Here is a 779-nt window from a genome sequence, read left to right as displayed (position 1 = left end):
GACAGAGGTGGAGCATTTGCCTTGCCCTCCACAAATTTGGACCCACCCCACACATCAAGATTTTGGTCTTTGCATTCTTCGGTAGCTTTCATTTGGTAAGGAGAAATTCCAAGATTTTATATATAGTGACGGAACAGAAAATTAAATGGGATGGTAAAAAAATAAAAAATAAAACAGCTATATGTAGAGATTATCTGTTATAGCTAGGGACACAAACGGAAATTTATCAAATTTTTATAAAAATGTAGACTTGCTCTTACGAATAAATAAAAATAAGATAAAAAAAAATCAACAAGTTAGTACACCTACAAGTGTAGATCTATCCCTGTATATAGATGGATTTAACGTGCAAATATATACATAAAATTTTTATATTTTTTCCCAAAATAAACTAGCTAACCTTTCATAAGAATTAAGAACATATATCTTATACTATTTAACTTTATTTATAATTTGACATTTTTTTAACTGTTGTATTGTATTTTTCATTTCAACTACTTTTTGCACCATAAAATTAAATGATCGAGATACCAAATATGTGAAGGGAATAAAGAGCAAGCTTTAAATATTTTTTCTTCTTTATTTTATTAGAGCATATATGTATAAGAAATTCCCCAAGGGAGGACCATGCATGGTCCATATATATTGGGCACTACCAATCAATTATCAAATTAGAATCCTAAGTTTAAGAGCTATGTATGTAATGCATGCACATGCTAAATTTTTTCAATGGATACAAATTATATTATGTTTAAAAATAAATATATATGACCCCATTA

This window comes from Arachis ipaensis, chromosome B02, assembly GCF_000816755.2.
Source record: "Arachis ipaensis cultivar K30076 chromosome B02, Araip1.1, whole genome shotgun sequence".
NCBI lineage: Eukaryota > Viridiplantae > Streptophyta > Magnoliopsida > Fabales > Fabaceae > Arachis > Arachis ipaensis.
The sequence above is the reverse complement of the archived record's forward strand: the minus strand, read 5'-3'. Positions refer to the sequence as shown.